At 48.6% G+C, this 17,226-nt stretch overlaps 1 protein-coding gene across 2 annotated transcripts in view; it reads left to right on the top strand.

Moving 5' to 3' along the window:
- Positions 1-1,341: 1,341 nt before the first annotated feature.
- CHD6 (chromodomain helicase DNA binding protein 6) overlaps positions 1,342-17,226 on the top strand; it is a 180,028-nt gene continuing 164,143 nt past the window's right edge. Inside the window, exon 1 of one of the 2 annotated variants that reach the window (XM_074970360.1) lies at positions 1,342-1,437. The gene's annotated coding sequence lies outside the window, so the exon portion shown is untranslated. The remainder of the gene's footprint in view (positions 1,438-17,226) is intronic. The other variant, XM_074970359.1, reaches the window with a different exon arrangement.

The raw sequence follows: 17,226 nt of genomic DNA, 5'->3' as shown, positions 1-17,226 counted from the left end.
GAGAAACCAGCAGAAGATGGACAATGTTGGGGGTGAGCTGGAGAACAGAGATTGTAGTGGCCACCAGGAACCGCAGTGGCTCCCAGGAGCTGGGGCACCAGAAGAACTAATGTGGTATTTAAGATAACCGGGGGGCTGAGTGAAAAACTGCTGCATCTCATGAGAACAAGGAGGTGAAAAGAAGGTGAAAAGACAGGAGGCCCGAAGACCCGTCTGCTGTCTCCAACCTGTTCTGCTGGGGCAGGTTATCGGAGACTCTGTCACAACCTGTTCCAAAGACCCCTGTAGTACATCTGATCACTGTGCGGGGTCAAGGGCTGAACCTAACCCTTATGTTTGTTGTTGTCCCTTCTCTCGTGGAAGGCAGGATTTCACAGCACTCTGAGTGGTACTTGGGAAGATTTCACCACTCCGCAGCTGAGTACTTTGGACCATCCCTGCAACAAGTCTAACAAAGAGCAGTGCCCTAATTGGAGCATGTTTGCAGAAAGAGAAGGAGGCTCTGAGAGCCTTTGGCCCTCTATATCATGCTTATTTCTACCTTTTTTACAGCATAAATTAAGGTTCCAAGGAACCCAAGTGCTGTTTTAATTACAGGCATTTGCCCCATATGTGGCTGCCCCCCTATTAAATACCAGGGGTAAATAAATACATTAGAAAATAAAGGGCTCCGTTTACATTTTATTAACTCTCATTGCAGCCACGAGCCGACAGATATTTTGTGGGGAGGCAGCACGGGTTAGAGGTGGTACCTAGCAGTTTAACATCCAAGAGCTGCAGCCCCAGGCAACTGGCATCCCTGCCTGTGCCCTGCTTTCTCCTCCTCTCCCGCGGCGAGCAAGGATGCACTGCAAACCCCTGCACATTCCAGCTTTACACATTGTGTTTTTGTGCAGGAAATTTCACATCCGGGAAATGAAAGGCGAGCAAAGACGTGGAATGCAAAGGGGAGAGGTTTTTTTTTTTTCCTGGTTGGAGCAAGTAAAACCCCCCTTGATTGGAGGATGCACTGGAAATTCGGGGTTGCCCCCCGCCCCAAGCCCCGGGAACTTGCAGCCGCCGTTGCCCTGCGCGACAGAGCTGGAAGGCGAGAGGGGGCGAGAAGCAGCGGGGCAAGGGCTGCAGAGCCGGGTGGCTCGAGGGGCTGGGGGTGGGGGGGGCTGCACGGCCCCGGCCCAGCCAATCCCAGCAGCGATCACATCAATGCAAATAGGAGCACAATGGAGCTAGCAATAAGCGCGCTGCAGCCAAGCTTGAGCGGGGCTGCGCGTGGCTGACGGGCCGGCTGGCCAATGGCAGGCGGGCGGGCCGGCCAGGGGCCAGTGGCGGCGGCGCGGGGGCGGGCCGGGCCAGGCTAGGCTGCGCGCGCGGGGCGGCTGGCTAAACTTCACCAAATAATAGCTGGCTGGGCTTTGGCTGCCGCAGGAGCCATTTTAGGTAAGTTCTGCGCCCAAGTTCGGCTGCGGCGGCGGCGCGGCGCTGGCGGGGCCGGCCCGGGCGCGGGGCGCCGCCCGATGAATGAACTCGGCGGCCGGGGCCCGCGCGGGGCCGCCGGCGGGGGGGCCGGCCCGGCCATGGCGGGGGGCTCCGTCCTTGGGCTGCGGCCCGGCCCGGCGGGTCACACCTGTGGGGGCGGCGCGGCCCGGCTGGTTGCGGGCACCCCCGGGGCCGGGCTCCCCGCGGGCAGGGGCTGTTCCCCTCCCCCCGGCAGCGGTCGCTGTGAGGGGGGCGGGACCGTCTGCCCCGGAGAAGTTGTGGCCCGCGTCCAGCGCTCCGCCCTTCCGCCGCCGCCCCCGGCCCGCCGTCCGGGACGGTACCTGGCCGGAGCTGGGTCGAGCCTGGGGGGCGGGGGTAGCCCGCTGCCGCGGAGCTTCGCGCGCTCACCTGCGCGCTGCCCGCCGGCCGCCAGGTGCGGGCATCCCTTGCTGGCCGTTTGGGAGCGGGGGCCGCAATGCTCCGGCAGCGTGCGGGGCCGAAGTGTGCCCCTGCCAGTGCCCCTGCCGCGGGGGCTCTGGGGCTGGCGTGGTGCGACGTGCAACCAGCCCGATACCATGGCACTGGGCAGTCCCTCCGGAGCGAGCCCGTTTGCAGTGACACGGGGCACTGCGGGCCCGGATGGCATCCTACAGAAAATCTGAGCTGGTGACGAACCATTGCCACTGTGAGCCAGTAACCCCCAAAGGAAGTATGCTACAGTTGGAGGTGAAGCCAGGTGGAGTCCAGAGTCAGTGCAGTCTTATGTAAAGTATCCGCTGTGGCTGTATGTAGGGGTCTAGGGCAACGGATGGGATTTAGGATCTTTGTTTGCCAGCGAGTAGTTAGAAATCAGATATGCTACCAGATATTGGGTACCATGGTGCCCGAGTAGGATGGCGAAGAGGGCTGCCTTGAATGTACGTATGGATTCCACACACTCCTATTGCAAAGCTGTTTATTAGCTGTGTCAGAAGAGAATCGGCTGTGCAGCATTTCTGGGTGTCTGTTCTCTATTTTGGTTAGAATTATAGCAAAGTAAATCCATAATTAAGTCTTAAAACTTTAAGGCTAGCAGAGAAACCCCTTCAAAGGCCAGGGTACCATCTTTAAGGGCTTCCTGCCAACTGACCTATGGCAAGCAAGGTCATTTTCCACCTTGTATTGATTAGGAGATAGAAATGAATGCTATTAAGGAGCAACTCTTCCTACAGAACTGCCTGATCTGTTCTGCCTCTTTTGCTGTATGCAAAGCAGACGCAGATCTATTGTGACATTGCAGCCATGTCACAATATAATGGCATCACTGGCACAATAGAGTCACATCTCATTCATGCTGCAGTCATCTCCGGGTTACCTAGCAGTTATGTTACAAAGCTTTAATCCTAATCATTTTGATTATTACTTTGTGGAATTATCTGTATCCTTACCAGTGACTTTACTGATAATCAGAATAGATTTCTTAGTGTTGATCAGTAGGGTTCTTAGGGTAAACGTTCTGAGAAGTCAGAGAGAGACAGACAAACAATATAAAAAGATGAAGACAAATCATCAGCTGATATTACTGGCTAGTGGCACACTTAACAGCTAAGATTTTCTCTATTTATCAGTTTACTTTCCTGACTATTGTGCTAAACTCAAGTAAAGTTAGGAGCTGAGGAGGATGAGTACACTGACTCTTTGTAGGTGCACAGGGAGCTGGTCTTGCTGGGACAGCTGCTGGCTTTTGTTGTGGGAGATCCTTTTACTAACTTTGGTATGGAAAGTGCTCGGTTTATTTTTGAGTGAGTTGAGATACTTCTTGTGAAAACATAGTCTCCTCCTTCCCCTCACCCCCTCTTTAGGAAGCAGGGCAGATGCTTTCTGGGGCTAAAGAATGTTGAGTTCCTATTATTAGGTCAGTAGAGTAGCAGAACAGATTAAATGGTGATCCATAAGGGTTAGATTATCCTATGCATCTATATAGAAGGCTCTGATTCCTTTCTCTGTAATTGCTGGCCTCATTGAAGTGGTGTCTTTGGGAATGGCCTGACTGTTAAGAGTAGTACTCCCAGACTGCCTCTCGTTTCAAAGCCTTTCATTTACAGGTTTACAGATGCTTGGCAGGTGGCACTGCTCATATTGCTGAATTGTCACAGTGTCAGGTTGGTTAGAATATAGCCCAAATGAGAGGGAAAGTTGAGCAGTGCTCATGTGAGCCCACTGCAGCACGTTAACATTGTTCCCACAGTCATATCCATGTTATAGGTAAGAAAGCAGCTGCTCCAGTGCTGTCTTTGATCTTTTGTTTACTTCATTCGGGTGGCATCTCTGTCATGTTCTTCTCCAGAAGGAAATTCATTCTGGGCCACCCAGCACCACAAATGCTTCAGACTTTACTCTTTTTTGCACAAGAAATAAATCCCTCTTGGAGAAAATTGGCTGGTTCACTTGTAGGCACTGCCCCCCTCTACTCTAGTTCTTTTTGGAGCTGCCATACCCCGGTGTCCTCCTCACTGACTTGGTAGAGAAATTGTTCTTCCAGTACTGACTCTTATTACTTTCTTCTCTTTAGTTTTGAGATGTTAAAGGTTAAATAAATTTGAGTAAATGAGCAACCTTTTAAAATCACCTGCTAAGGAAAGGTCAGCAACTCCCTCTGGAGCCTTGGATGTGTCACTTGAACAATCTGTGCCTTAGTTTCCCCTTCTATAAGGGGTGTGTGCGCACATAGCAGAGATGTGTTGAAGGTTAATGAATGATGTCTGTATAACACTTTGAAGGTGTAAAGTATGATGATATAGTATGCAATATTATTAGGATTACATCCCAGCAAAACCTCTGTGGACACCTTATGTCAAGGGTTGGCAGCCTTCGGCATGCAGCCCATCAGAGTAATCCACTGGCAGGCCACAAGACGTTTTGTTCATGTTGACCGCCACAGGCACGCCCCCCCCTTCCCTCCCATAACTCCCATTGGCTGGGAACGGCAAACCGCAGCCTATGGGAGCTGCGGGGGGCCGTGCCTGCGGATGGTCAACGTAAACAAAATGTCTTGCCGCCTGCCAGTGGATTACTCTGATGTGCCAAAGGTTGCCAACCCCTGCCTTATGTAGTGGCATTTAAAATGTTGCGAAATAAACAGTAATATTTTAAACTGACTGACAGTGCAAGCCTGGTTCTTCACTCATTGGGATCTGCGGACAATGTCTTGGAAATTGTTGCTGTCTTTTTTTTTTTTTTTTTTTTCCCTTAACATCCAAAGCATCTAAACACAGCCATGGATTGTGATATTTCTCAGAAAGTAGCAGTCCCTTTTCAGGGGTCACCTCACCTACGTTAACAATTAACTAGCTTGACCCTCTGAAATTAGCCAACTTTTTTGCACCATTTTCTGTGGTGTGTGACTAAAGTATGTCCTTTTTAGAGGGTGTCATTAAGCTTTGGCACAATCTATTTCAGTGTGTTATATAGCAGTTTGCTAGGTGGAGAGAACTGTGCCTTATTTAACTAGTTACATTAACCCTTCTTTCCATTCTCTCTTATATATCAGAATTAGGAAATAGGCCCTTTCTGTGCTACCAGTCTTTATTAGTAGTTGGTTTCAGTAGTTTCCTGGGCCCTTTGTCATCAATGTTGCTAGATCCAATAACGCATATCTTTTTTGCGATCCGCTGATTTCTAGTGACTCAGTAAATTGATGGTGTTCACAAATGGAGGAGACGTTCCTTATGTTGCACTGTTGCATCTCTGAACGAGAAACAAACGCCTAAATTTTTTTCCCTAGAATTGTGGTTTCATAATTTTTAAGATTAATATCCCTTGAGGGATTCTTAATAATTTCTCCATAATAACTTCTCCAGGGACATAAAGTTTTACAGGTAGATGATGCAAAATATTTTATTTAATGGTGTGTCTTATTTCTAAAGTCATTTGCTCATACAGACAAACTAAAGAGGCTAGCAGCTAAACTTTTGGCCTTGCAGAGCAGCGAGACTTGGCTCAGGGGCCTTTGTGCTTTTGTATGAACTTGTGGCGTTCTGGCCTGAGTTCTTGGAGATAAGAGCTAGTATCTTGCACATCGATTTACAGGAGGGGATTTGCTCTTGAAAAGGAGAGAGGGAAGGACTGATCAGGCTCCTGCTCCTGGTGATCCATTAATAAAGGAATGTGGATTTGGTGTGTTGAGTACAGGGGAACCAGGCAGGTTTCTAAGACCTTCTCTGAAGTTGTCTTAAAGGAACACTGCTGAGTCCTGTGAGCCCTAAACTTAGATTCTTTCCAGAGGTCAACAGAACCTTACATGAGTAGAAGAGATTTTTAATTACTACTTTAATTAAGAGTGAAAACTCTTTTTGCTTCCAGGGAGGTAGATTGTAACCCTCCACTGAAATGTTTGAAAGGCACATACTGCAGCTTTGTGCTACCGCGTGGAAGCAGAGGTAGAGCTGCTGCCAGGAAGTGCCCAGTGTCCAAGCTGGATGAAATGCAGAAAGCAAACTGCACAAAGGGAGTAAGCTGTGGGCGTTTAGTAACAACCCCACACATGGATACAATAGTGACCTATTTCAATTTAAGATACCTCAAAAAAGATTCCTCTAGGCATCTCGGCAAATAATAGAAAATCAGTGTTATCTCTGCCCCCAAAGTGATACACTAGATATTATTGCAGTCTGTTAGTATATTGGTGGTAGCCTCAAGGTCCTGATTAGCATGGGGGTCCCAGTGTGCCAAGTCTCTACAGGCACCTGGGGATAGACAATGCCTGCCCTAAAGAGCTTGTAGTGGAATTTCTAGATGCCCAATTGAGTGAGAGAGTTGGGGGCAATCTTGCTGACATTCTTTTGTAACAGTGAGTCTTCAGAGAAATACAAAAAACTAGTGTGTGTGTGTGTGGGGGTGGTGGTGTTGGGGGAAGCTTATGATATAAAAAGAACTCCAAAATAAAAAAAACCCAGATTCTCCTATTATTTAAGGCTAGTAGAGTATTTTTTTCCTATGTGATGGGACAATGCATCCGACCATCACAATCTGTCCTTATATGGGATTATCTAGCATGCAGTCTAGTAATCGGACAGTATGCGGCTATTATTATTTATTTAATATTGATGTTGTGGTAGTGCCCTGAGGAACTGCTTTCATCTCTGCTCTTGGGTTTTAATGCTCAAGGCAGGCACTTCGTGGTCAGTTAGGAGACTGTTTCCCTGGGGCTGTTCCAGCAGGTTTGTGAGCTCCCTGAGAAGTCAGTGAGAATTGAGAGTACTGCCCCTGTTGGGATTGGGCCCCAAAATCTTCAAGGAAAGGCAAGCACTTGAATGACATTATTAGTTAATAGCATCTAGGGATGTTTCCCCTTCACCACTGTAAGGCCCCTTTCCATGGAGGAAGTGATGCAGTTGGCCCTTATGCCTCAGCCAGAAGCTGTCTCCTTACTGCCTGGGGAGTTGTATTATTGCCTCTAGAGAATACTTGGTTTGCAGTGGGTGTAAACCCTGCTGTGAAACCAGGAACAATGGGAGGAACAAACCTGCCGAGGCATTTTAAATATGGAGGCTAGCGAGGGGTCTGAGTTCATTGGTGTGCAGCCTTCTCCACACGTGAAGAATCACATGTTTTTAATCACAATGTGCTGTTTCTAAAAGTCGCGCAGAGAGACCGCTAGTCCCAGTTTATGTTCCTAGTGTGAGTACATGCAATGTTCAGGTTGACCGTGACAGTAAATAAAAGTCAAGACATGCCAACCTTAAGCATCTCACAGTGGCATTATCTGGTCCCTGCTGCATGCATGTTGTATTTGCCATCCTTCTCTCTCCTTCTTTGTGTACTTCAATGTATTTTTGTTGATATTTAGTATATTACAGTATATCCCTAATTTCTGCAGTCTGCCTTTCTCCCTAGCTTTAACTGAACAGTCTTATTGTTGCATTAACAGTTTTTAGCTTTTAATTTTCTCTCTCTCTTTTTTTTTTTTTTAATATATTCTGTGATGTTAAGATGTAACCCTCCCCAGCCAGTGGCTCACTGGGAGGAATGGACTCGGCTGGGGCCAGAGGCTGGAACTCTCTCTGATGTCTGCCTTGAGGCAGCTCTCAGCAAGTTTGGGATTATAGAACAGCAGCTTCTTGAGTCACTTTTGTGTGGCTCCATCCTTGCCACGGAAACTTCTTTTTCCAAATGGAAGTGAGGAATGTGCAGAACATGTGGGGGTATAGCAAATTTCTGAGACGCCCAAAGTCCTGAGAGCTCTGGAGCCCAATTTACTCAAGTTAAAAAACAACCAACGACTCTAGGACTGAGCCCAGACTGGGAAAGCTTCACCCCAAAGGAAAGTTGTTCTGCGTGTCCAAAATGGACATACAATGGAGTCTTCCACAGTGGGAGCACTGCCAGCACAATGCAGACATCCCTGCTTATTCCAGATGGTGCTAGACTCCTCCAGCAAAAGAGGGGAAAAAAGTAGAGAGGGACAGTAGATTCTAACTCTGGAATGGACTATTAGATCATCTGGTCTGACCTCCTGTATATCATAGTTAAAAATGTCTTATTTCCAGTCTGATAGATAAGTGAGTGGGAGGCAGCTGCCCTGGGATATTCTGTGAGGGGACACCACTCTAGCTCAGGAGGAAGCACTGTGACACAAACAGGGAGAGGGTGTGGGGGTATGTGTGTGGTGGTGGTGAGATGTTAAAGAAAAAAACACCCTAACTTGAGAGGGTGTCTTGGAAATTTTAGGTGCCTTATTTTTGATGCCCAACTTGAGACACCTTGGATCAGACTCTGAAGTGGTGAGGGCTCCCAGCTCCAGCTGAAGTTGATGGGAACCTCCTTGAATTTTAGACTCAAGGTGTCTCTAGTTGGGCACCCAAAACCAGTGGCTACTTTCAAGAAGTTTGGCCCATGTGTATTTATTAAAAACCTACATTTGTCATGAGGATTTAGGGAGCAAATTGTCCTTTGGTCTATTAAACCTCTCTCCTCGCAAGCCATGGAGAAAACTGAAAAATTGGGGTTGGTCACTCACTCTCATTTATGCAGGAGGGTCTGTGGTCTCTCCTCAACTTGTATGTGCCCGTGTGAGTGTGTATACACAACGAGCTCACTTTAAAAATTATTTCTGGTGTCAGCACAACAATGTGACTGGTTCCAGGTGTGTTCCCCTTATTACATATTGACAGTTTTGCTCAAACAGGTAGTCTCTCTGAAACCAGAGTGAATTTCTTAAGTACAGCCACTAGGCACACACAGACCCACACAATGTGCATTACATCCCCAAATGAGGCCAGTGCTAAGTTCTGGGTGAAGCTTTACCTGCCTAGAAGTCAGGAAATTCCAAGTGATGGTTCTTACAAGAACTCTTATCTCAGCTCTTTTTACATATATAATAAGTTGTTACGGCTAACTCTACCTACAGAAATAAACAGCAGGGCTTTGCTACTTATGAGTAGTTACCACTTCTATTCCTATGGAAACCATAGCCTTGAGTTTTCTAGCTTTTGTGCATATAAACACCTGAAACATAATCCTGAATTAATATGGGTTTTAAATTTAATGCCCTTGTTTTTTTACAAAATAAAATAGTGATTAAGTGCACTGTGTGTATTTGTTAAACACCTGAGAAGAGAGAAGAATGGAGTTCTCTCTGAGATTCTCAGGTAACTGTCTGGATCCAATACTCTGTGCTCGCTTAAGCCAGGAAGGCAATATGTTATCTGTGTGTACAGTGTGCTGCTCTTTTTTAGTTTCTCTTTTAAAGATTTGGAAAACCTACATTTCTTATTTATCTGTCTTGGTTCCTGTGTGGTGCCCTTCACAGGGGTATTTGAGCACTTCCCAGAATGCACGTATGAAGCGATATATGTTTCACTCTTCCCGCTCCAGCCAGCCGGGCCTGGCTTTGTTTGTTCTTGGTATGGTGTTATTGTGGGCAGGCTGACAGGAGCAGCGCTTGCAGTTAGCTGTGAAGACACTGAGGTTTGTGGTCACCCTGATCTTTCGATAGACAGTTACAGATTCGTGGGCCAGTCATCGAGAAAGTATTTCCTACACACATACAAGCCTAATTCTTGAGGGCAGTGGTTCCCTTGCTTCACTGGAATGTAGCTGGCTTGGTCACTCTTGGAGGTAGCTTGGGACAGTCCCATGGAGTGTTTGGGAGATGAGGACCTAGCGCTTGAATTTGCCCTGGAATCCCAAAGGAAGCCAGCGTATAAAGTGGTTTTCTGCTGCCTGTGGTGCTGTGTGGATGGCTGCATGTTTAACTAAATGTAGCTTTTTCAAGGATGGTGGTTTCATACCCAGGTGTAAAGGATTACAGTAATGAGGCCTGCAGACTGAGTGCTATGCCCAAATCTGACAGGAGGGAGGGTGCAGTGCTCTGTGCAGCTATCTCTGGAAAGGGAGTTCTGTGGTTGTGTCCAGTTGCTTTATGAAATGCAGGCAGACATCGGGGCTGCAAGCTCCCCTGCTGAGCTGAGGGTGGTGTTAGAGAGGTGCTAAGCTCTCCTCAGTGCTTCACTCTCCCCACCAGCCTCTCCTTGATTTTCTTGGCTTCAGCTGCCACTCTTTATCCAGTCACTGCTCTTGGAAATGCTGCTGCTCGTGTCTGATATGAAGGGGGGTGGTCATCTGAGCATGCCCAGCCAATAGTCCGTGTTGTCCTGATTCCCCCACATGGCTCTCATCTACTTGAAGTCACTGGGGATGAGGATGGATCCCAGTGAGATGAGGGCTGGGGTAATGGAGCAACAGGTGGCCATCTTGACTGGGTGAGGCCTGAGGGGAACCGTGGAAGCCATCTTGGTGTGATCATGCTAAGCCTGTCCCATTTCTGAGTGGGATGTGCTGAGGATTTGTGGTTGACATATTAGGAAAACTTTTTCACTAGGAGGGTGGTGAAACACTGGAATGGGTTACCTAGGGAGGTGGTGGAATCTCCTTCCTTAGATATTTTTAAGGTCAGGCTTGACAAAGCCCTGGCTGGGATGATTTAGTTGGGGATTGGTCCTGCTTTGAGCAGGGGGTTGAACTAGATGACCTCCTGAGGTCCCTTCCAACCCTGGTATTCTATGATTCGCCTCTGTGAGCCTCTGGACTGGCTGCAGGTGTCTCTAATGATCAGCATTCTAGGTGGTAACTGGCATTACCTGTGGGTGTTTCTGCCACATACGGTTTGGACTGGGGAGGCGAGGTGTTGGGGTGAGTTGTGGGGTTCCCCATGAATCCAAAGCATAGCCAGTGTGCTGTGCACCTCTTAGCTGCCAGGAGGGGCACAGCAATGCTCCAGCAGAGAGGAATGTGAGGGCATAATGCTTCCTGTTTGAGGGCTTGTAATGGGCTAGGTTTTGTTGGAAAAGGGATTCTGTAAAAATGGCCTTCCGGGGCTCCATTTTTATCATCCCTTCGTCACTAGCTGCAGATCATATGTGCTCGGTTTTATGATTGAAAAGATGTACACAACCGCCATTCTACATACTTCCCCATCTGGGCTCACTCTTTTTCCAGAAATGAAAGTACTACAGTCTGCCTTTGTGACATCTTTGCATTCCCATTAACCTTCCCTGCACAGGTCTCACCAATTGGAACTTAGGCATCTTCAACAGAATTGACTGCCAAGGAATCCAGCTGCCTCTCCTGGAGCAGCGTTGTTGGCTCTGCAGGTCTGACAGGAGTTAAAAGCAGTAAAACTTTAATTAATAGTCATCTGACTTTGATGCACATTGGGGCAGGTCTAGAGTAAGAAGGGGCTGCTTCTCATTAACCGCTCTTCAGAGCATTTCATTTATCTCTTCAAAGGTTTGAAGTGCTATGATAGGTGCCTATCCAGAGCTCTTGGTATGTAGCCCATTCATTACAAATTACAACCTAAACATACACACAGCCTGCCCATGAATGTGCGCCTCCCCACCCACACCTTCCTCAATAGTCTGAACAAGCTTTGCAGAGTGCTTGGAAGGATGAGAAAATGACGGGAGTGGGGAGAGGTTCCAAAAGGAAGGATTCCTGCCTTCCAGACAGCAACCTGCTAGCAGTACTCTCTGTTTGGTAGTGAGGGACACCAGCTCAAGAGGCTCTTAAAACAAGTTAGAATACATGACACAAAGGCATGAGGACAGTTGCCACAGAGCCTTTCCTCATAGTCTGATAGCTAACTGGCTGGAGGGATTCTCTCCCAATGGTTCCAGGATGTTCCAATGCTTTTGGGAAGAGAACAGTGACAAAACTGTCTTCCCAAAGAGTAACTTCAAAAATCAGTTTGGAGTCCTTGGAAATGTGGGCTTGGCCGGGAAGTGCCTTGCCAGCGAGATGGCTGTGACCCTAGCAGGCCCACCGGGTTGAAGGTTATATGGTAGGATAACATTATTGCCCGAGGGGTGGAAACATCACTTCTAAGGGGCTGCAATGGCTGCAGCTGGAGAAGGAACCATTGCTCTGGGAAGGACACTTGTCAAACCCAGGGGACAATAGATTTTTGCTTCAATGTTCTCAACTGCCCATGTTTCTAGAGAGCCTCAGGGGCAGGCTGAGTGCTCCAGCGTGAGGCTCTGGGTGCAGAGCAGCAGGAGCAGCTGCTGCCATCTTGGATTAATCCTTCCGTGCTAGCTTCTCTTCGTCTCATGTTTTTTTTTTTGTTTTTTTTTTTTTACTTAGTACAAGGGAGGCTAAAAAGCTGCGGAGAGTCAGGGAGCCCCTCAAACATGGCACAGACTGTAGTACATCTATGTAAGATTGACTGTTTCAAATCCTGGGTCTCTCCAGCAGTTGCCTTCCCCTTTGCTGCCTGCCCCTCTGCTGTCACATGGACAGCATGCCTGGTAATGAATGTCATCAGGCTGTGTGGTGTCTGTGAGCCACACCCCCAGTAGGGGGCATCATGTAGAGCACTGCCAGAACAGGCTCCTGGAGAAAAGTTACCCGAGGCAGACAGAGCACCTCCCTGAGTGCAGGAGACTCCTCCCTTTCAGAGGGAACAAAGTGGGCTCCCTGTCCTGGGAGCCAGGTCTGCAGGCGGATGCAGAGGAGGTGGGGCCATAGTGCTGCTGCCACCTGTCTCCGTATTTGGGGTGGCTAGTGCGTGCCATGGCAGGTGTCCTTGTGTTCCTGGCATCGTCATAACGTTTCCTGCCTCCTCCTCCCTCCCCTCTCCTCCCCTCCCCCAAATCCCTGTATGTGAGCTGAGACCTATAATTCTGATCAGGGCTGAAATGTAATGTCCAGGCTATAATCCAGGCCCCTGAGAACAGGATCTTACAGTGGCAGCATTGACCTAGCCCTGCATAAAGTGCCCTCGCTTCTCAAGGCTACTTTAACGTGGCTTATAAATAACAATTCAAAATGCACAGCACACATTCTGCAGACAGCATACTGTGTGTGCAAAGCACATTGCCCTATCCCAAGAGCATGCAGCATAGAGCCTAGAGAGGTACAGGGGAGGAGAATGGAGAGTGCTTTTAGAAAGAATTCTTCCTGCAGTTCCACTGTGCAAGTCTCTAGAGTGAGTGCCCTGCCGTGCAGTGCACGCCACAATAGCAGAGCAAGGCTTGTCCTTGCTATGCTGTCTGTATTACAGTGACACATCAGAGAGCAGGGTTCCTATTTTGCTAGGCACTGTGTAAACATCTAACAAAAAGATGGTCTCTGCCCTACAGAGCTTACAGTCTTAAAAGCCAGCTAAATGGCCTTAACATTGAGACTGATTTAAAGGCTGTCTGCCACGATGAGCTTGTGCAACCTAGTAAATATTTACTAGAGAAGAATCTGGGCAGTAAAATATGAAATAGCTGTTTCTGTGGCTCACTCTGCTGCAGTGTCAGAGACAGGCAGGATACTGATGTCTGTAGCCAAGAATCTGAATGCATGCTAGAAACTTTAGTTCAATTCCTCAGCCTCCAATGAGGTAAGGTAGTGTTGTTATCCCCATTTTACAGATGAGGGAATTGAGGCACAGAGGCTGCTTCTGCCCTCCTGTGCTTTGAGTCATTTATTATGGAAACTGGGTGCTGAGTGCAGCCACATGAGAATTCTCTCCTTTCTGGCGTCTGACGTCCGTTGTACTGAGTGGACGACAGGACCTGGGACGGGAGGGCCAACATTTTTAAAAGTGGCCTGTGATTTGGGGTGTTTCAATCTGTGGGTGCCCAACTTGGGACATGTAATGTTTGATTTTTTCAGAGGTGCTGAGCCCTTGACTAATAACCTTCAGGGGAGCTGCAGGTGCTCAGCACCTCTGAAAAGCATGTGTCTCAAGCGGAAAACTTTGGTCTAAGTAACTTGCATAAGACCAGCACTGTATTCATGGTGGCGATGGGAATAGAAGTCAAGACACCTAAGTCAGTTCCCTGCTTCAGCTGCTAGAGCAGGAGTGTGGCATTGCTGACCAAGCTCTCAGGTTAAGGCTCAGGGCTGTGCATCAGGCCATCAGAAATACAGTCCTTTTCCTTTCAAACAACAACAAAATGTTATTGTCACTCTATTTTCTGATAAAGCTGCATCAAGAGTAGGTGATATTTGACGTTTGAATCGTGGCTGTAACTGTCCCTCCCTAGGGAGTGGTGCCTTGCGGAGTGTGAGGAAAATGGATTTAAGTAATAGTAATTTGAAGTAATGGTCAATTGAAACTAGTAATACTGCACATGCTTAGTAAACCATCTTGAGTACGTCTACACTACAACAAAAAGCCTGTGGCACCGGGTGTCAGATCCTGGGTCAAATGACTTGGGTTCAGGTTTATGGGACTAAAATTTGTAGTATAGATGTTCTGGCTTTGGCTGGAGCCTGGGCCCCAGCCTGAATCTGAATGTCTACACTGCAATTTTTAGTCCTGTGGCCTAAGCCCTGCAAGGCCAAGTCCGCTGACATGGCCAGACATGGCTGTGCTGCGGGTCCTATTGCAGTGTAGACATTACCGCTTGTTACCTTGTGGTTCTGGTCTGAAAAGTGACAACATGGCACTGTGGGGCTCCACACTCATTATGACTCCCAGTCAAACTTATTGGGTGTACAAAAGGGGTTTTAACAGCAAGATCTGTAAACTCCACTGAGGGTCTGCGATCCAAGCTGAGTACTGTCCTGCTCGTGCACCATTGCCAATAATAAAGGTTCTCTGAGCTAAATGATGATGTTGGTGATACCTGGGCAAGGCCATTGTCTTCAGTGGGGTTGTGCCGGTGGCCCAGAGGTTGGAGTTCATTTAACATTTCCCACGATGCATGAGCTGGAAAGACTCTAGAGCTGTGTTGATGCTGCAGGGATGACAGCAGTTAAAAGCAGCATTAAATTATTTATTGGGTAGCCAGTGTTGCAGCTCTGCCCCGATGTACCCAGGCAGCAGATCTGTGCAGTAAGGAAGTGTTGTTTTTACATACTCCTCAGAGTGGAAAGGCACTTCAAACGTGGGAAGTCGTGTTTTGTGGGAGACTGTATGTGTGTGCATGCATGGGTATCCTGGCAAGCATGCTGTCACCCTACACAGCTTGCCCTGAGCCTGCTTCCTAACCTAGCCCCTCCCAACCGTTTGTGCTTTGTTAGAGCATTAGTGCCCATGCTGAATCTGGCTTCTGGCTCGAAGTGTCCTAGCCCCTGAGCCTGTGAGCAGTGTTCCCTCTTAATTTTTTACATCCATGTGTGAAATGAATTTTGTTATGTGCATCAATATGGAGGTAATGTGTGGTGGAGGTGGGGCCGAGGGGTTTGGAGCGTGGGAGGGGGGCTCAGGACAGGGGCAGAGGGTTGGGGTGTGGGAGGATGAGGACTCTGGCTGGGGTTAAGGAGTTTGGGGTGCAGACTGCCCCAGGGCTGCGGTGGGGAGAGGACTTCCCCCCCATCCCATAGTCCCCTCTCACCACAGCAGCTCACTGCCAGGTGAGAGGCACCTCTCTTCAGTCGTAGCAACTCTGCCTGCCTTGTGGCCATGCAACTTACAGGGAAACTTAGCTTGGGAGGGCTCTTCCTTCTCACTGTCTGCAGCACCTGCCCCTCTGCTGGCATTGGGAGGCCTCTGGGCTCTATGGGACATAAGCCCCAAGCATTCAAAGCAGCTGACTGGGGTGTAGATTCCCAGGACAATGAGGAGAAGGTGGAGAGCAGGGTCCAGGCTCCTCTTTAGCTGTCTTACCCTGGCAGGTGAGCTGGCCATTCTCTGACTCCCTATCTGAGGAGCTCCCATTTCACTTCCAGCATCTCCCAGCACATTCCACAGCCCTGCTGCCTTCATGGAGGCCCTGTGTGGGTCCTATAAATGCTGTGCCAGGGCATGTGTTAATGGCATGGTCACAGAAGTGGGTACTCCCAAGATGTTCTGCCCTCCCACTGCATGCAGGAAGTTTCTATCCTTGCAAGAGTCTGCTGCAATTTAAAAAAAAAAATTTTTAAAGTAGGAAATGAGATGCTAATTCAGCCCATATCCAGGAATGTGGATGCAGGTGCATGCGTTTCTCTTCTTCTCCCCCAGGGAAAGCTCTGCAAGGTTCATCCTGAGTGCTGCTGTGGCCTTCCCTCCCACTTAAAGACAGTGTGGTCTGTGGGGCAGCAGCCTGTAACCCTGCAGATCCAGGACATCTCCTTCAATGGCCTGATGGCCTGTCTCTGCACTGCCCTTTCTCTGGGAGCAACATGTGCACTACCAAGTGTTGGATCTAGCTCAGTGATTCTCAAACTTTTTGTATTGATAGCCCCTTTCATACAGTAAGTATCTCAGTGTGACACCCTCTCCCCCCCCCCCTTAAAATTAAAAATGAAGGGAGGAGTAATTTAATTTTAATTTAATTCCATGGGGACTTGGGCCTGTCAGCCCCATGCATGGCCAGGCTCCAGCCTGTCAGCCCCGTGGGGCTGATAGCTTGTGACCCCCACACAACCACCTTGAGACCCCCTGAGGGTCATGACCCCCAGTTTGAGATCCCCTGGCTCCTAGAGGACTTACTCTCCTTGAGACCCATAGGTTTCCACAGAGCAAGATGGAGGATTGATGGCTCCTCCCACCTTGCTGCAGGGGGCTGGGTGGGCTCCCAGAGAGGGAGAAAACAGATTTAACAGCCACTTTCCCCCGCCCTGGTCACCAGTTGCACATGCTTAGACTCTTCCCTGCCTGTTGTGTTGCAGGAGAGGCACACCTACCCTGTGTGTTTGCTGCCAACTTTTCATGAACTACATTCATTGTAACGTTGTTCAGAAACAGAGCATATCAGAATTTGGTTACTGAGAACATGAAGGGTTAACTCAGCCTGTCTATATGGTGACATAGATGAACTCCCACAATGGAATGCATTCATACTTGAGGAGAGCAGTCAGAAAAAATGCTACATCTGTGCAACATGGCTCTGCTAATGCTGCAACAGAAACTGAATTTGTGGCACCTCCTGACATTTGGGTACTAGATTGCTCCTCTGGGACTTCATTTCATTGGTGGTATCATGGAGAGATGTGGGTGCAGGCCCATCTACTGTACCTCTGCATTGGGAGAAGGTGGGCATTTTTATGAGCATGCACCAAATGGTGATTTCAAACAACCATAATTTCATGATCCTGTAGCTGCTGATTGTGAGAAGTCAAAGGGGAAGCAAAGAAACTGCCATATGCTAGGCAGTTCTCGCGTGGAATGACTGAGATGGTGGCCTGTAGACCTCGGGGCCAAGCCTCCTCTGAGGTTCAGGGATGTCTCCCATCACTTGCTGCTGGAGCCTGCCTGTTGGCGTTCTTGCCACTGTGCCATCCAGGCCTGCTTGGAATAGGTGGCTCAAAGCTGCAGTGCCCCAGCTGCAGGACAGGGGCTGTGGTTGG

This window comes from Natator depressus, chromosome 13 (genome assembly GCF_965152275.1).
Source record: "Natator depressus isolate rNatDep1 chromosome 13, rNatDep2.hap1, whole genome shotgun sequence".
NCBI classification, from domain to species: Eukaryota; Metazoa; Chordata; order Testudines; family Cheloniidae; genus Natator; species Natator depressus.
The sequence above is the reverse complement of the archived record's forward strand: the minus strand, read 5'-3'. Positions and strand labels throughout refer to the sequence as shown.